Source organism: Triturus cristatus, chromosome 12 (assembly GCF_964204655.1).
Source record: "Triturus cristatus chromosome 12, aTriCri1.1, whole genome shotgun sequence".
NCBI classification, from domain to species: domain Eukaryota; kingdom Metazoa; phylum Chordata; class Amphibia; order Caudata; family Salamandridae; genus Triturus; species Triturus cristatus.
In genome coordinates this window covers 725,849,143-725,867,644 of record NC_140595.1, presented here as the reverse complement: position 1 = coordinate 725,867,644, position 18,502 = coordinate 725,849,143, and the positions used below count along the sequence as shown (strand labels likewise).

At 40.2% G+C, this 18,502-nt stretch overlaps 6 non-coding genes across 6 annotated transcripts; all 6 read right to left on the bottom strand.

Annotated features, from left to right (window-relative positions):
- Positions 1-3,827: 3,827 nt before the first annotated feature.
- On the bottom strand, positions 3,828-3,909 carry TRNAS-AGA (transfer RNA serine (anticodon AGA)). The gene has a single exon. It is a non-coding gene; the product is annotated as a tRNA-Ser (tRNA).
- Positions 3,910-6,497: 2,588 nt separating this feature from the next.
- TRNAH-GUG (transfer RNA histidin (anticodon GUG)) lies at positions 6,498-6,569 on the bottom strand. The gene has a single exon. It is a non-coding gene; the product is annotated as a tRNA-His (tRNA).
- Positions 6,570-7,852: 1,283 nt separating this feature from the next.
- On the bottom strand, positions 7,853-7,934 carry TRNAS-AGA (transfer RNA serine (anticodon AGA)). The gene has a single exon. It is a non-coding gene; the product is annotated as a tRNA-Ser (tRNA).
- A 3,941-nt stretch (positions 7,935-11,875) lies between these two features.
- Positions 11,876-11,957, bottom strand: TRNAS-AGA (transfer RNA serine (anticodon AGA)). The gene has a single exon. It is a non-coding gene; the product is annotated as a tRNA-Ser (tRNA).
- Positions 11,958-14,545: 2,588 nt separating this feature from the next.
- On the bottom strand, positions 14,546-14,617 carry TRNAH-GUG (transfer RNA histidin (anticodon GUG)). The gene has a single exon. It is a non-coding gene; the product is annotated as a tRNA-His (tRNA).
- A 1,283-nt stretch (positions 14,618-15,900) lies between these two features.
- Positions 15,901-15,982, bottom strand: TRNAS-AGA (transfer RNA serine (anticodon AGA)). The gene has a single exon. It is a non-coding gene; the product is annotated as a tRNA-Ser (tRNA).
- Positions 15,983-18,502: the final 2,520 nt, after the last annotated feature.

The following is an 18,502-nucleotide window of genomic DNA, read 5'->3' as shown; positions in this document are numbered from 1 at the left end:
GTTCTGTCCTAAAAATAAAAATTGCATGAGTATATCTCTGGATCTGTAAAAGGATACGCTTGCATTCAAACTCTCTTGTGGCACTCAAGTTTTTTGGACCCTGTTGCACTCTGTTTTTGTGCTGCTTTTAGTCTACGACCCATATTACAGAAGTCAACCATCTCTGATTATTTGGGACTCCTTTGTAAGTGCCTTATCTTTAATCCTTGAAAAGCTCTATAATAAAGGGGTCTGTCAAAGATTGCTTGAATGGAAGATAAAAGAAGGCCCACTTGTCTCACCAAATGCAGTAGAGAAACCTGATGTTTTACTCATGTTATCCTTAGTTCAGTTTTTGTTAGACCTGGCATCCTTAAGGTGGCCTACCAGCAACCTTTTTGCTTTTCACCTCACGTTTTGCTGTATCTTTATGTTGGCCGTAGGACTCTAATCACTTTATCACTACTGTGAGAAAGTGGCTCTGTATATACTGTTCCCAAATAGGTACAGTGTGCACAGAGTCCCCAGTCCCCAGAGGTTTGGCAGAGGCTAAAGTTAGATATAACCTTACTCTCTAAAGTGGTAGCTTGCCGAGCAGTAAGGCAGTATCAGAGTACAGTGTAAAACATTTGTTGTACACACTCAGTCAGCAAATGGTCTCACACACTCAAGAACTGAACTCTAGGCCATTGGTTTGCATACAAAAGATATTGTTGTTTTATTTTAGAACCAACAATAGGTATCAAAATATACTTTCTCAGAATGAGATGCTTTAGTTAAATACTTTGCAATAGGCAATTGACTTTTGCAGGTCATAGTTACAGTTTATTGCAATAGGCAACACAATTTGAATCACAATAATACATTGAGCTCAATGGGAATTTTAAGTTATCTGCAATTAATTACTTTCAGGATTACTTTTCTAAATCCAGGACTGGATCCTAGATTCAGTCCTGGGACAGTTCTTGGAAACAAGTGAGTAAATTCGTTTTAGTTACTGTTGTGATTTTTAAGCAATATTTTGCTATTTTAAAAGTTGACACTTAGAAACTTTTGCTGATCAAATTACCAATGTTATCCTATGGAAGGAAATTCACTTAGCAGGTAAGTGTGGTTATGGTTACTTTTTCTAGGTCAGTGTTGGATCCTAGATCCAGCACTACTGTACCACCTGTAAGCAGTTGAGAAACTGCGTTTAAGTTATACAGGCGATTTTTAAGGAATATTTACATGTTTGCAAAATCGACACTTAGAAGAAATTTCACAGAAAAACAGTCAATGGTTTCCTATGGAAGAAAATTCAAGTTACGGGTAAAGTACGTTCTCGTTACTTTTGTAATCCAGTGCTGGGCTCCTAGGCTCAGTACTGGGACATCTATCTAAAACAGGTAAACAACTACGTTTTCACAGTTGGTACGATTTTTAAAGAATATTTGTAAGTTTCAAAAATCGACACTTAGAAAATGTTCAGCAAAAAGCAGGCAATGATATCCCATGGAAGGAAATTCGAGTTACTGGTAAGTACGGTTAAAATTACTTTTCAGGGTCAGTACCGAGCTCCAAGATGCAGCACTGAGGTCTCTCCTGATAACAGGTGAGTAAATCAGAATTCGTTGTTCGGCTGATTTTAGATGAATAATTTAAAGTTCCAAAACTCCACACCACTTAGAAGAATTTCCAAGTAAAACCACTCAATGTTAGCCTATGGAAGAAAAGTGAGTTATCGGCTTTTAGGTAAGTACTCGACTGGCAGAGTTATGGTTCTGGGCATAGACTCAGGGGTCTCCCAGGGGAGTCCCAGCCTACTTGCCAAGCCTTAAACTCCCCTTTTATTACATATAATTTACACCTAAGGTAGGCCCTAGGTAGTCCTAGGTGCATGATGCTATGTAAGTAAAAAATAAGCTATGTACTTTGGTGGTTCGCGTGTCCTGTAAGTACCAAACAGTCTATTTCATTTTTCACTACTGTGAGGTCTACCCCTCTCATAGGTTAGCTCTGTGTATTCCCCTATACTTTTAATTTGGTAATTCCATATCGGAGAGGAGTAGCTTTATTTATTTATTGAAAATCCTACTTACTGGTGAGGTTGGATTTAACTTTACTATTTTAGAAATGCCACTTTTATAGAGTGAACATATCTCTGCACTTACTGCTCTATTTGCCTGAAACCTGGCCCCAATACACGTCTGGATTGGGCTGGGTGACAGCAAAATGTGTGCCTTCCCTCTAGAGAGCCACAACACAGGTCACTCAACTGCACCTGGGGGGTGATCTCCGCTCCCCCTCCACCCCCAATAGGTTCAAGAACGATAATTTATGTAAGTAAATACATTATAGCTACAGCTTATAATCATGCAAGTTTAAATCATTTGTTGTTAGATGGTTTAAATATTTGAAAGGATCTGTTTTTAATAGACATTTTACAAAAACCACTGGTACATTTGCTAATTCTGAAATATTAACACCCAACTGCCGTGACATTGCCAACCACAATGCCGTGACTCAGATTCGAACCGAGGTTGCTGCGGCCACAACGCAGAGTACTAACCACTATACGATCACGGCGAGCTACTTGGGCTCAACGACATACAGTGACATGGAGAATTTATAATTCGGAACACTCAGGGCTGTTCCTGTGATAGGCTGGATGTATTCATTGCTTCCTCATTCCTCAATCAGAGGCTGCGTCTCCTCAGTGGTTGATAGGCTGAAACCGTTTCCTGGCCGCCTGCTTGTGAAATGCCAGGAGTCAAAGATCACACATTACACTTGCGGACCTGTGATGGGACACCAATGCAGAGAAACCCACCTGGCACAGACCTTCTATTCTGTCTATTAGACCTGCATCTTCCCTGCACCTTTCAAGCCATTTGTATGTGAAGCAAGAAAGAGTTAGAGAGTGATCCATCTACACTTTTATAGGGAGGATGTCGCCGTTAGCTCCTCCCAGCTAATCACACGAACAGCAGAAAAGCAAGATAAATACACAGTTGAGGGGTGGGCTGCATGGTTATGTTTTTGAGTAAATATTGAAACTGACCTCAGTGGCTCATTAGCAGAGCTGCAGCTAATGACTGGTGCCAAATCATGATGAAGCATGCACCATGGCTCGTAGGGGACCCACAACACGCTTTTCTTAGCTCACTGAATTAAAGTATAAACTTCCGCCGTGTGTGAGTGGTAAAGGCTTGTTAATATGGTTCCTTTTCCAATTCAAGTCTGACAACAAGAGGCAGGAACCACATGGCTTCGGAAGCTCAGGAAAGTAGCCACCAACCACAGAGAAAGAGAGAACTGGCAGTATGAGAGTTGGAGAAAACAGAAGCAGGAGCAAGGAGCTCAAATGAGATTGATGGCGTTTAAATAGAGCGCGTAAAGGAACAGTTACACAGCTAAGAAATGGGAAAAACAGACTAGGGAAAAAACACAGAAAGAGCCTGTAGATGAAATTCTCTTCCTGGGACAGCAGGTTAAGAGAAATTACACATGGGGAGGTTAAGCATGTAACACGGGGGAGAATAAAAAAGAAAATGCAGTTTTATGAAGTGTGTTTGCCAATCCAGCCAGCACTTTTGTTCTATTTCTCTCTTTGCGTCTTTTATTGGTAAAGTAACTTTCAAGTGCATGCGCAGGTATGAATGAGAGAGCAACGGTATAATAATTTGAAGCGTTTACACCAGTGCTAAAGTAGGAATGAGGTGTAGCAAAGACATGAAAGAGGTAGCGATAACAAATATGTGGAGAGGCAATAGTGACACAAAAATAAGCCACCTATTTATAAAACTGAAATGGAAGAAATACTAAAGGTTAACTTCTGAAATTGTAGCCGATAATAAAAAGATTCTCGTTGTTGGCAGGATTCGAACCTGCGCGGGGATACCCCAATGGATTTCTAGTCCATCGCCTTAACCACTCGGCCACAACAACTTGCTGTAAGCTGCCTACAAATATTTTGTTTGAAAGTTTTGACGTTTTCCCACATCAAAGTACTGATATTCTGCAATGCGCTTTTTAAAAACAATGTTTTTTTCATCATGCACGTTCTGTCCTAAAAATAAAAATTGCATGAGTATATCTCTGGATCTGTAAAAGGATACGCTTGCATTCAAACTCTCTTGTGGCACTCAAGTTTTTTGGACCCTGTTGCACTCTGTTTTTGTGCTGCTTTTAGTCTACGACCCATATTACAGAAGTCAACCATCTCTGATTATTTGGGACTCCTTTGTAAGTGCCTTATCTTTAATCCTTGAAAAGCTCTATAATAAAGGGGTCTGTCAAAGATTGCTTGAATGGAAGATAAAAGAAGGCCCACTTGTCTCACCAAATGCAGTAGAGAAACCCGATGTTTTACTCATGTTATCCTTAGTTCAGTTTTTGTTAGACCTGGCATCCTTAAGGTGGCCTACCAGCAACCTTTTTGCTTTTCACCTCACGTTTTGCTGTATCTTTATGTTGGCCGTAGGACTCTAATCACTTTATCACTACTGTGAGAAAGTGGCTCTGTATATACTGTTCCCAAATAGGTACAGTGTGCACAGAGTCCCCAGTCCCCAGACGTTTGGCAGAGGCTAAAGTTAGATATAACCTTACTCTCTAAAGTGGTAGCTTGCCGAGCAGTAAGGCAGTATCAGAGTACAGTGCAAAACATTTGTTGTACACACTCAGTCAGCAAATGGTCTCACACACTCAAGAACTGAACTCTAGGCCATTGGTTTGCATTCAAAAGATATTGTTGTTTTATTTTAGAACCAACAATAGGTATCAAAATATACTTTCTCAGAATGAGATGCTTTAGTTAAATACTTTGCAATAGGCAATTGACTTTTGCAGGTCATAGTTACAGTTTATTGCAATAGGCAACACAATTTGAATCACAATAATACATTGAGCTCAATGGGAATTTTAAGTTATATGCAATTAATTACTTTCAGGATTACTTTTCTAAATCCAGGACTGGATCCTAGATTCAGTCCTGGGACAGTTCTTGGAAACAAGTGAGTAAATTCGTTTTAGTTACTGTTGTGATTTTTAAGCAATATTTTGCTATTTTAAAAGTTGACACTTAGAAACTTTTGCTGATCAAATTACCAATGTTATCCTATGGAAGGAAATTCACTTAGCAGGTAAGTGGGGTTATGGTTACTTTTTCTAGGTCAGTGTTGGATCCTAGATCCAGCACTACTGTACCACCTGTAAGCAGTTGAGAAACTGCGTTTAAGTTATACAGGCGATTTTTAAGGAATATTTACATGTTTGCAAAATCGACACTTAGAAGAAATTTCACAGAAAAACAGTCAATGGTTTCCTATGGAAGAAAATTCAAGTTACGGGTAAAGTACGTTCTCGTTACTTTTGTAATCCAGTGCTGGGCTCCTAGGCTCAGTACTGGGACATCTATCTAAAACAGGTAAACAACTACGTTTTCACAGTTGGTACGATTTTTAAAGAATATTTGTAAGTTTCAAAAATCGACACTTAGAAAATGTTCAGCAAAAAGCAGGCAATGATATCCCATGGAAGGAAATTCGAGTTACTGGTAAGTACGGTTAAAATTACTTTTCAGGGTCAGTACTGAGCTCCAAGATGCAGCACTGAGGTCTCTCCTGATAACAGGTGAGTAAATCAGAATTCGTTGTTCGGCTGATTTTAGATGAATATTTTAAAGTTCCAAAACTCCACACCACTTAGAAGAATTTCCAAGTGAAACCACTCAATGTTAGCCTATGGAAGAAAAGTGAGTTATCGGCTTTTAGGTAAGTACTCGACTGGCAGAGTTATGGTTCTGGGCATAGACTCAGGGGTCTCCCAGGGGAGTCCCAGCCTACTTGCCAAGCCTTAAACTCCCCTTTTATTACATATAATTTACACCTAAGGTAGGCCCTAGGTAGTCCTAGGTGCATGATGCTATGTAAGTAAAAAATAAGATATGTACTTTGGTGGTTCGCGTGTCCTGTAAGTACCAAACAGTCTATTTCATTTTTCACTACTGTGAGGTCTACCCCTCTCATAGGTTAGCTCTGTGTATTCCCCTATACTTTTTATTTGGTAATTCCATATCGGAGAGGAGTAGCTTTATTTATTTATTGAAAATCCTACTTACTGGTGAGGTTGGATTTAACTTTACTATTTTAGAAATGCCACTTTTAGAGAGTGAACATGTCTCTGCACTTACTGCTCTATTTGCCTGAAACCTGGCCCCAATACACGTCTGGATTGGGCTGGGTGACAGCAAAATTTGTGCCTTCCCTCTAGAAAGCCACAACACAGGTCACTCAACTGCACCTGGGGGGTGAGCTCCGCTCCCCCTCCACCCCCAATAGGTTCAAGAACGATAATTTATGTAAGTAAATACATTATAGCTACAGCTTATAATCATGCGAGTTTAAATCATTTGTTGTTAGATGGTTTAAATATTTGAAAGGGTCTGTTTTTAATAGACATTTTACAAAAACCACTGGTACATTTGCTAATTCTGTAAAATTAACACCCAACTGCCGTGACATTGCCAACCACAATGCCGTGACTCGGATTCGAACCGAGGTTGCTGCAGCCACAACGCAGAGTACTAACCACTATACGATCACGGCGAGCTACTTGGGCTCAACAACATACAGTGACATGGAGAATTTATAATTCGGAACACTCAGGGCTGTTCCTGTGATAGGCTGGATGTATTTTCATTGCTTCCTCATTCCTCATTCAGAGGCTGCGTCTCCTCAGCGGTTGATAGGCTGAAACCGTTTCCTGGCCGCCTGCTTGTGAAATGCCAGGAGTCAAAGATCACACATTACACTTGCGGACCTGTGATGGGACACCAATGCAGAGAAACCCACCTGGCACAGACCTTCTATTCTGTCTATTAGACCTGCATCTTCCCTGCACCTTTCAAGCCATTTGTATGTGAAGCAAGAAAGAGTTAGAGAGTGATCCATCTACACTTTTATAGGGAGGATGTCGCCGTGAGCTCCTCCCAGCTAATCACACGAACAGCAGAAAAGCAAGATAAATACACAGTTGAGGGGTGGGCTGCATGGTTATGTTTTTGAGTAAATATTGAAACTGACCTCAGTGGCTCATTAGCAGAGCTGCGGCTAATGACTGGTGCCAAATCATGATGAAGCATGCACCATGGCTCGTAGGGGACCCACAACACGCTATTCTTAGCTCACTGAATTAAAGTATAAACTTCCGCCGTGTGTGAGTGGTAAAGGCTTGTTAATATGGTTCCTTTTCCAATTCAAGTCTGACAACAAGAGGCAGGAACCACGTGGCTTCGGAAGCTCAGGAAAGTAGCCACCAACCACAGAGAAAGAGAGAACTGGCAGTATGAGAGGTGGAGAAAACAGAAGCAGGAGCAAGGAGCTCAAATGAGATTGATGGCGTTTAAATAGAGCGCGTAAAGGAACAGTTACACAGCTAAGAAATGGGAAAGACAGACTAGGGAAAAAAACACAGAAAGAGCCTGTACATGAAATTCTCTTCCTGGGACAGCAGGTTAAGAGAAATTACACATGGGGAGGTTAAGCATGTAACACGGGGGAGAATAAAAAAGAAAATGCAGTTTTATGAAGTGTGTTTGCCAATCCAGCCAGCACTTTTGTTCTATTTCTCTCTTTGCGTCTTTTATTGGTAAAGTAACTTTCAAGTGCATGCGCAGGTATGAATGAGAGAGCAACCGTATAATAATTTGAAGCGTTTACACCAGTGCTAAAGTAGGAATGAGGTGTAGCAAAGACATGAAAGAGGTAGCGATAACAAATATGTGGAGAGGCAATAGTGACACAAAAATAAGCCACCTATTTATAAAACTGAAATGGAAGAAATACTAAAGGTTAACTTCTGAAATTGTAGCCGATAATAAAAAGATTCTCGTTGTTGGCAGGATTCAAACCTGCGCGGGGATACCCCAATGGATTTCTAGTCCATCGCCTTAACCACTGGGCCACAACAACTTGCTGTAAGCTGCCTACAAATATTTTGTTTGAAAGTTTTGACGTTTTCCCACATCAAAGTACTGATATTCTGCAATGCGCTTTTTAAAAACAATGTTTTTTTCATCATGCACGTTCTGTCCTAAAAATAAAAATTGCATGAGTATATCTCTGGATCTGTAAAAGGATACGCTTGCATTCAAACTCTCTTGTGGCACTCAAGTTTTTTGGACCCTGTTGCACTCTGTTTTTGTGCTGCTTTTAGTCTACGACCCATATTACAGAAGTCAACCATCTCTGATTATTTGGGACTCCTTTGTAAGTGCCTTATCTTTAATCCTTGAAAAGCTCTATAATAAAGGGGTCTGTCAAAGATTGCTTGAATGGAAGATAAAAGAAGGCCCACTTGTCTCACCAAATGCAGTAGAGAAACCTGATGTTTTACTCATGTTATCCTTAGTTCAGTTTTTGTTAGACCTGGCATCCTTAAGGTGGCCTAACAGCAACCTTTTTGCTTTTCACCTCACGTTTTGCTGTATCTTTATGTTGGCCGTAGGACTCTAATCACTTTATCACTACTGTGAGAAAGTGGCTCTGTATATACTGTTCCCAAATAGGTACAGTGTGCACAGAGTCCCCAGTCCCCAGAGGTTTGGCAGAGGCTAAAGTTAGATATAACCTTACTCTCTAAAGTGGTAGCTTGCCGAGCAGTAAGGCAGTATCAGAGTACAGTGTAAAACATTTGTTGTACACACTCAGTCAGCAAATGGTCTCACACACTCAAGAACTGAACTCTAGGCCATTGGTTTGCATACAAAAGATATTGTTGTTTTATTTTAGAACCAACAATAGGTATCAAAATATACTTTCTCAGAATGAGATGCTTTAGTTAAATACTTTGCAATAGGCAATTGACTTTTGCAGGTCATAGTTACAGTTTATTGCAATAGGCAACACAATTTGAATCACAATAATACATTGAGCTCAATGGGAATTTTAAGTTATATGCAATTAATTACTTTCAGGATTACTTTTCTAAATCCAGGACTGGATCCTAGATTCAGTCCTGGGACAGTTCTTGGAAACAAGTGAGTAAATTCGTTTTAGTTACTGTTGTGATTTTTAAGCAATATTTTGCTATTTTAAAAGTTGACACTTAGAAACTTTTGCTGATCAAATTACCAATGTTATCCTACGGAAGGAAATTCACTTAGCAGGTAAGTGGGGTTATGGTTACTTTTTCTAGGTCAGTGTTGGATCCTAGATCCAGCACTACTGTACCACCTGTAAGCAGTTGAGAAACTGCGTTTAAGTTATACAGGCGATTTTTAAGGAATATTTACATGTTTGCAAAATCGACACTTAGAAGAAATTTCACAGAAAAACAGTCAATGGTTTCCTATGGAAGAAAATTCAAGTTACGGGTAAAGTACGTTCTCGTTACTTTTGTAATCCAGTGCTGGGCTCCTAGGCTCAGTACTGGGACATCTATCTAAAACAGGTAAACAACTACGTTTTCACAGTTGGTACGATTTTTAAAGAATATTTGTAAGTTTCAAAAATCGACACTTAGAAAATGTTCAGCAAAAAGCAGGCAATGATATCCCATGGAAGGAAATTCGAGTTACTGGTAAGTACGGTTAAAATTACTTTTCAGGGTCAGTACTGAGCTCCAAGATGCAGCACTGAGGTCTCTCCTGATAACAGGTGAGTAAATCAGAATTCGTTGTTCGGCTGATTTTAGATGAATATTTTAAAGTTCCAAAACTCCACACCACTTAGAAGAATTTCCAAGTGAAACCATTCAATGTTAGCCTATGGAAGAAAAGTGAGTTATCGGCTTTTAGGTAAGTACTCGACTGGCAGAGTTATGGTTCTGGCCATAGACTCAGGGGTCTCCCAGGGGAGTCCCAGCCTACTTGCCAAGCCTTAAACTCCCCTTTTATTACATATAATTTACACCTAAGGTAGGCCCTAGGTAGTCCTAGGTGCATGATGCTATGTAAGTAAAAAATAAGATATGTACTTTGGTGGTTCGCGTGTCCTGTAAGTACCAAACAGTCTATTTCATTTTTCACTACTGTGAGGTCTACCACTCTCATAGGTTAGCTCTGTGTATTCCCCTATACTTTTTATTTGGTAATTCCATATCGGAGAGGAGTAGCTTTATTTATTTATTGAAAATCCTACTTACTGTTGAGGTTGGATTTAACTTTACTATTTTAGAAATTCCACTTTTAGAGAGTGAACATGTCTCTGCACTTACTGCTCTATTTGCCTGAAACCTGGCCCCAATACACGTCTGGATTGGGCTGGGTGACAGCAAAATGTGTGCCTTCCCTCTAGAGAGCCACAACACAGGTCACTCAACTGGACCTGGGGGGTGAGCTCCGCTCCCCCTCCACCCCCAATAGGTTCAAGAACGATAATTTATGTAAGTAAATACATTATAGCTACAGCTTATAATCATGCGAGTTTAAATCATTTGTTGTTAGATGGTTTAAATATTTGAAAGGATCTGTTTTTAATAGACATTTTACAAAAACCACTGGTACATTTGCTAATTCTGTAAAATTAACACCCAACTGCCGTGACATTGCCAACCACAATGCCGTGACTCGGATTCGAACCGAGGTTGCTGCGGCCACAACGCAGAGTACTAACCACTATACGATCAAGGCGAGCTACTTGGGCTCAACGACATGCAATGACATGGAGAATTTATAATTCGGAACACTCAGGGCTGTTCCTGTGATAGGCTGGATGTATTCATTGCTTCCTGATTCCTCATTCAGAGGCTGCGTCTCCTCAGTGGTTGATAGGCTGAAACCGTTTCCTGGCTGCCTGCTTGTGAAATGCCAGGAGTCAAAGATCACACATTACACTTGCGGACCTGTGATGGGACACCAATGCAGAGAAACCCACCTGGCACAGGCCTTCTATTCTGTCTATTAGACCTGCATCTTCCCTGCACCTTTCAAGCCATTTGTATGTGAAGCAAGAAAGAGTTAGAGAGTGATCCATCTACACTTTTATAGGGAGGATGTCGCCGTGAGCTCCTCCCAGCTAATCACACGAACAGCAGAAAAGCAAGATAAATACACAGTTGAGGGGTGGGCTGCATGGTTATGTTTTTGAGTAAATATTGAAACTGACCTCAGTGGCTCATTAGCAGAGCTGCGACTAATGACTGGTGCCAAATCATGATGAAGCAAGCACAATAGCTCGTAGGGGACCCACAACACGCTGTTCTTAGCTCACTGAATTAAAGTATAAACTTCTGCCGTGTGTGAGTGGTAAAGGCTTGTTAATATGGTTCCTTTTCCAATTCAAGTCTGACAACAAGAGGCAGGAACCACGTGGCTTCGGAAGCTCAGGAAAGTAGCCACCAACCACAGAGAAAGAGAGAACTGGCAGTATGAGAGGTGGAGAAAACAGAAGCGGGAGCAAGGAGCTCAAATGAGATTGATGGCGTTTAAATAGAGCGCGTAAAGGAACAGTTACACAGCTAAGAAATGGGAAAGACAGACTAGGGAAAAAAACACAGAAAGAGCCTGTACATGAAATTCTCTTCCTGGGACAGCAGGTTAAGAGAAATTACACATGGGGAGGTTAAGCATGTAACACGGGGGAGAATAAAAAAGAAAATGCAGTTTTATGAAGTGTGTTTGCCAATCCAGCCAGCACTTTTGTTCTATTTCTCTCTTTGCGTCTTTTATTGGTAAAGTAACTTTCAAGTGCATGCGCAGGTATGAATGAGAGAGCAACCGTATAATAATTTGAAGCGTTTACACCAGTGCTAAAGTAGGAATGAGGTGTAGCAAAGACATGAAAGAGGTAGCGATAACAAATATGTGGAGAGGCAATAGTGACACAAAAATAAGCCACCTATTTATAAAACTGAAATGGAAGAAATACTAAAGGTTAACTTCTGAAATTGTAGCCGATAATAAAAAGTTTCTCGTTGTTGGCAGGATTCAAACCTGCGCGGGGATACCCCAATGGATTTCTAGTCCATCGCCTTAACCACTCGGCCACAACAACTTGCTGTAAGCTGTCTACAAATATTTTGTTTGAAAGTTTTGAAGTTTTCCCACATCAAAGTACTGATATTCTGCAATGCGCTTTTTAAAAACAATGTTTTTTTCATCATGCACGTTCTATCCTAAAAACAAAAATTGCATGAGTATATCTCTGGATCTGTAAAAGGATACGCTTGCATTCAAACTCTCTTGTGGCACTCAAGTTTTTTGGACCCTGTTGCACTCTGTTTTTGCGCTGCTTTTAGTCTACGACCCATATTACAGAAGTCAACCATCTCTGAGTATTTGGGACTCCTTTGTAAGTGCCTTATCTTTAATCCTTGAAAAGCTCTATAATAAAGGGGTCTGTCAAAGATTGCTTGAATGGAAGATAAAAGAAGGCCCACTTGTCTCACCAAATGCAGTAGAGAAACCTGATGTTTTACTCATGTTATCCTTAGTTCAGTTTTTGTTAGACCTGGCATCCTTAAGGTGGCCTACCAGCAACCTTTTTGCTTTTCACCTCACGTTTTGCTGTATCTTTATGTTGGCCGTAGGACTCTAATCACTTTATCACTACTGTGAGAAAGTGGCTCTGTATATACTGTTCCCAAATAGGTACAGTGTGCACAGAGTCCCCAGTCCCCAGACGTTTGGCAGAGGCTAAAGTTAGATATAACCTTACTCTCTAAAGTGGTAGCTTGCCGAGCAGTAAGGCAGTATCAGAGTACAGTGTAAAACATTTGTTGTACACACTCAGTCAGCAAATGGTCTCACACACTCAAGAACTGAACTCTAGGCCATTGGTTTGCATACAAAAGATATTGTTGTTTTATTTTAGAACCAACAATAGGTATCAAAATATACTTTCTCAGAATGAGATGCTTTAGTTAAATACTTTGCAATAGGCAATTGACTTTTGCAGGTCATAGTTACAGTTTATTGCAATAGGCAACACAATTTGAATCACAATAATACATTGAGCTCAATGGGAATTTTAAGTTATATGCAATTAATTACTTTCAGGATTACTTTTCTAAATCCAGGACTGGATCCTAGATTCAGTCCTGGGACAGTTCTTGGAAACAAGTGAGTAAATTCGTTTTAGTTACTGTTGTGATTTTTAAGCAATATTTTGCTATTTTAAAAGTTGACACTTAGAAACTTTTGCTGATCAAATTACCAATGTTATCCTATGGAAGGAAATTCACTTAGCAGGTAAGTGGGGTTATGGTTACTTTTTCTAGGTCAGTGTTGGATCCTAGATCCAGCACTACTGTACCACCTGTAAGCAGTTGAGAAACTGCGTTTAAGTTATACAGGCGATTTTTAAGGAATATTTACATGTTTGCAAAATCGACACTTAGAAGAAATTTCACAGAAAAACAGTCAATGGTTTCCTATGGAAGAAAATTCAAGTTACGGGTAAAGTACGTTCTCGTTACTTTTGTAATCCAGTGCTGGGCTCCTAGGCTCAGTACTGGGACATCTATCTAAAACAGGTAAACAACTACGTTTTCACAGTTGGTACGATTTTTAAAGAATATTTGTAAGTTTCAAAAATCGACACTTAGAAAATGTTCAGCAAAAAGCAGGCAATGATATCCCATGGAAGGAAATTCGAGTTACTGGTAAGTACGGTTAAAATTACTTTTCAGGGTCAGTACTGAGCTCCAAGATGCAGCACTGAGGTCTCTCCTGATAACAGGTGAGTAAATCAGAATTCGTTGTTCGGCTGATTTTAGATGAATATTTTAAAGTTCCAAAACTCCACACCACTTAGAAGAATTTCCAAGTGAAACCACTCAATGTTAGCCTATGGAAGAAAAGTGAGTTATCGGCTTTTAGGTAAGTACTCGACTGGCAGAGTTATGGTTCTGGGCATAGACTCAGGGGTCTCCCAGGGGAGTCCCAGCCTACTTGCCAAGCCTTAAACTCCCCTTTTATTACATATAATTTACACCTAAGGTAGGCCCTAGGTAGTCCTAGGTGCATGATGCTATGTAAGTAAAAAATAAGATATGTACTTTGGTGGTTCGCGTGTCCTGTAAGTACCAAACAGTCTATTTCATTTTTCACTACTGTGAGGTCTACCCCTCTCATAGGTTAGCTCTGTGTATTCCCCTATACTTTTTATTTGGTAATTCCATATCGGAGAGGAGTAGCTTTATTTATTTATTGAAAATCCTACTTACTGGTGAGGTTGGATTTAACTTTACTATTTTAGAAATGCCACTTTTAGAGAGTGAACATGTCTCTGCACTTACTGCTCTATTTGCCTGAAACCTGGCCCCAATACACGTCTGGATTGGGCTGGGTGACAGCAAAATTTGTGCCTTCCCTCTAGAAAGCCACAACACAGGTCACTCAACTGCACCTGGGGGGTGAGCTCCGCTCCCCCTCCACCCCCAATAGGTTCAAGAACGATAATTTATGTAAGTAAATACATTATAGCTACAGCTCATAATCATGCGAGTTTAAATCATTTGTTGTTAGATGGTTTAAATATTTGAAAGGGTCTGTTTTTAATAGACATTTTACAAAAACCACTGGTACATTTGCTAATTCTGTAAAATTAACACCCAACTGCCGTGACATTGCCAACCACAATGCCGTGACTCGGATTCGAACCGAGGTTGCTGCAGCCACAACGCAGAGTACTAACCACTATACGATCACGGCGAGCTACTTGGGCTCAACAACATACAGTGACATGGAGAATTTATAATTCGGAACACTCAGGGCTGTTCCTGTGATAGGCTGGATGTATTTTCATTGCTTCCTCATTCCTCATTCAGAGGCTGCGTCTCCTCAGCGGTTGATAGGCTGAAACCGTTTCCTGGCCGCCTGCTTGTGAAATGCCAGGAGTCAAAGATCACACATTACACTTGCGGACCTGTGATGGGACACCAATGCAGAGAAACCCACCTGGCACAGACCTTCTATTCTGTCTATTAGACCTGCATCTTCCCTGCACCTTTCAAGCCATTTGTATGTGAAGCAAGAAAGAGTTAGAGAGTGATCCATCTACACTTTTATAGGGAGGATGTCGCCGTGAGCTCCTCCCAGCTAATCACACGAACAGCAGAAAAGCAAGATAAATACACAGTTGAGGGGTGGGCTGCATGGTTATGTTTTTGAGTAAATATTGAAACTGACCTCAGTGGCTCATTAGCAGAGCTGCGGCTAATGACTGGTGCCAAATCATGATGAAGCATGCACCATGGCTCATAGGGGACCCACAACACGCTATTCTTAGCTCACTGAATTAAAGTATAAACTTCCGCCGTGTGTGAGTGGTAAAGGCTTGTTAATATGGTTCCTTTTCCAATTCAAGTCTGACAACAAGAGGCAGGAACCACGTGGCTTCGGAAGCTCAGGAAAGTAGCCACCAACCACAGAGAAAGAGAGAACTGGCAGTATGAGAGGTGGAGAAAACAGAAGCAGGAGCAAGGAGCTCAAATGAGATTGATGGCGTTTAAATAGAGCGCGTAAAGGAACAGTTACACAGCTAAGAAATGGGAAAGACAGACTAGGGAAAAAAACACAGAAAGAGCCTGTACATGAAATTCTCTTCCTGGGACAGCAGGTTAAGAGAAATTACACATGGGGAGGTTAAGCATGTAACACGGGGGAGAACAAAAAAGAAAATGCAGTTTTATGAAGTGTGTTTGCCAATCCAGCCAGCACTTTTGTTCTATTTCTCTCTTTGCGTCTTTTATTGGTAAAGTAACTTTCAAGTGCATGCGCAGGTATGAATGAGAGAGCAACCGTATAATAATTTGAAGCGTTTACACCAGTGCTAAAGTAGGAATGAGGTGTAGCAAAGACATGAAAGAGGTAGCGATAACAAATATGTGGAGAGGCAATAGTGACACAAAAATAAGCCACCTATTTATAAAACTGAAATGGAAGAAATACTAAAGGTTAACTTCTGAAATTGTAGCCGATAATGAAAAGATTCTCGTTGTTGGCAGGATTCAAACCTGCGCGGGGATACCCCAATGGATTTCTAGTCCATCGCCTTAACCACTGGGCCACAACAACTTGCTGTAAGCTGCCTACAAATATTTTGTTTGAAAGTTTTGACGTTTTCCCACATCAAAGTACTGATATTCTGCAATGCGCTTTTTAAAAACAATGTTTTTTTCATCATGCACGTTCTGTCCTAAAAATAAAAATTGCATGAGTATATCTCTGGATCTGTAAAAGGATACGCTTGCATTCAAACTCTCTTGTGGCACTCAAGTTTTTTGGACCCTGTTGCACTCTGTTTTTGTGCTGCTTTTAGTCTACGACCCATATTACAGAAGTCAACCATCTCTGATTATTTGGGACTCCTTTGTAAGTGCCTTATCTTTAATCCTTGAAAAGCTCTATAATAAAGGGGTCTGTCAAAGATTGCTTGAATGGAAGATAAAAGAAGGCCCACTTGTCTCACCAAATGCAGTAGAGAAACCTGATGTTTTACTCATGTTATCCTTAGTTCAGTTTTTGTTAGACCTGGCATCCTTAAGGTGGCCTAACAGCAACCTTTTTGCTTTTCACCTCACGTTTTGCTGTATCTTTATGTTGGCCGTAGGACTCTAATCACTTTATCACTACTGTGAGAAAGTGGCTCTGTATATACTGTTCCCAAATAGGTACAGTGTGCACAGAGTCCCCAGTCCCCAGAGGTTTGGCAGAGGCTAAAGTTAGATATAACCTTACTCTCTAAAGTGGTAGCTTGCCGAGCAGTAAGGCAGTATCAGAGTACAGTGTAAAACATTTGTTGTACACACTCAGTCAGCAAATGGTCTCACACACTCAAGAACTGAACTCTAGGCCATTGGTTTGCATACAAAAGATATTGTTGTTTTATTTTAGAACCAACAATAGGTATCAAAATATACTTTCTCAGAATGAGATGCTTTAGTTAAATACTTTGCAATAGGCAATTGACTTTTGCAGGTCATAGTTACAGTTTATTGCAATAGGCAACACAATTTGAATCACAATAATACATTGAGCTCAATGGGAATTTTAAGTTATATGCAATTAATTACTTTCAGGATTACTTTTCTAAATCCAGGACTGGATCCTAGATTCAGTCCTGGGACAGTTCTTGGAAACAAGTGAGTAAATTCGTTTTAGTTACTGTTGTGATTTTTAAGCAATATTTTGCTATTTTAAAAGTTGACACTTAGAAACTTTTGCTGATCAAATTACCAATGTTATCCTATGGAAGGAAATTCACTTAGCAGGTAAGTGGGGTTATGGTTACTTTTTCTAGGTCAGTGTTGGATCCTAAATCCAGCACTACTGTACCACCTGTAAGCAGTTGAGAAACTGCGTTTAAGTTATACAGGCGATTTTTAAGGAATATTTACATGTTTGCAAAATCGACACTTAGAAGAAATTTCACAGAAAAACAGTCAATGGTTTCCTATGGAAGAAAATTCAAGTTACGGGTAAAGTACGTTCTCGTTACTTTTGTAATCCAGTGCTGGGCTCCTAGGCTCAGTACTGGGACATCTATCTAAAACAGGTAAACAACTACGTTTTCACAGTTGGTACGATTTTTAAAGAATATTTGTAAGTTTCAAAAATCGACACTTAGAAAATGTTCAGCAAAAAGCAGGCAATGATATCCCATGGAAGGAAATTCGAGTTACTGGTAAGTACGGTTAAAATTACTTTTCAGGGTCAGTACTGAGCTCCAAGATGCAGCACTGAGGTCTCTCCTGATAACAGGTGAGTAAATCAGAATTCGTTGTTCGGCTGATTTTAGATGAATATTTTAAAGTTCCAAAACTCCACACCACTTAGAAGAATTTCCAAGTGAAACCACTCAATGTTAGCCTATGGAAGAAAAGTGAGTTATCGGCTTTTAGGTAAGTACTCGACTGGCAGAGTTATGGTTCTGGCCATAGACTCAGGGGTCTCCCAGGGGAGTCCCAGCCTACTTGCCAAGCCTTAAACTCCCCTTTTATTACATATAATTTACACCTAAGGTAGGCCCTAGGTAGTCCTAGGTGCATGATGCTATGTAAGTAAAAAATAAGATATGTACTTTGGTGGTTCGCGTGTCCTGTAAGTACCAAACAGTCTATTTCATTTTTCACTACTGTGAGGTCTACCACTCTCATAGGTTAGCTCTGTGTATTCCCCTATACTTTTTATTTGGTAATTCCATATCGGAGAGGAGTAGCTTTATTTATTTATTGAAAATCCTACTTACTGGTGAGGTTGGATTTAACTTTACTATTTTAGAAATGCCACTTTTAGAGAGTGAACATGTCTCTGCACTTACTGCTCTATTTGCCTGAAACCTGGCCCCAATACACGTCTGGATTGGGCTGGGTGACAGCAAAATGTGTGCCTTCCCTCTAGAGAGCCACAACACAGGTCACTCAACTGGACCTGGGGGGTGAGCTCCGCTCCCCCTCCACCCCCAATAGGTTCAAGAACGATAATTTATGTAAGTAAATACATTATAGCTACAGCTTATAATCATGCGAGTTTAAATCATTTGTTGTTAGATGGTTTAAATATTTGAAAGGATCTGTTTTTAATAGACATTTTACA